Source organism: Bison bison, unplaced genomic scaffold (assembly GCF_000754665.1).
Source record: "Bison bison bison isolate TAMUID 2011002044 unplaced genomic scaffold, Bison_UMD1.0 scf7180017864535, whole genome shotgun sequence".
NCBI classification, from domain to species: domain Eukaryota; kingdom Metazoa; phylum Chordata; class Mammalia; order Artiodactyla; family Bovidae; genus Bison; species Bison bison.
Window position 1 is genome coordinate 13628124 of NW_011495084.1, and position 481 is coordinate 13628604.

Here is a 481-nt window from a genome sequence, read left to right on the forward strand (position 1 = left end):
GAGATGGGGCTTGTTCAGCCTCCTCTTCTGACCCCCACGTAGTTTCCCTGAAGAAAGATGAAAGTTCCTGCGGGTGGTGTGTGATCCCCCAGTGGTCTCTCCCCATGTCCTTACTTGTAGCAGCTTCTTCACAGACAATTCTTTTTCCTTTTTTAAACTTTTAATATTGTATTGCAATATAGCTGATCAACAATGTTGTGATAGTTTCCTATGAACAGTGAAGGGATGCAGCCATACATATATATGTATCCATCCTCCCCCAGACTTCCCTCCCATCCAGGCTGCCACATAACATTGGGCAGACTTCCATGTGCTATACAATAAACCCTTGTTGGTTACCTGTTTTAAATATAGCAGTTTGTGCATGAGCATCCAAACATTCTATCTATCCTTTACCTCGGCAACCATAAGTTCATCTTCTGTCTTCCCAGATAATTTTGAAAACTGAAAGTCATGATTCAGATTTTTAAAAGGAAGACAC

The 481-nt window shown here is 41.6% G+C and overlaps 1 protein-coding gene across 1 annotated transcript in view; it reads left to right on the plus strand.

The window, feature by feature from the left end:
- The window catches only part of LOC104982649 (multidrug resistance-associated protein 4-like), a 350332-nt gene that overhangs the window by 240908 nt on the left and 108943 nt on the right, over window positions 1-481 (plus strand).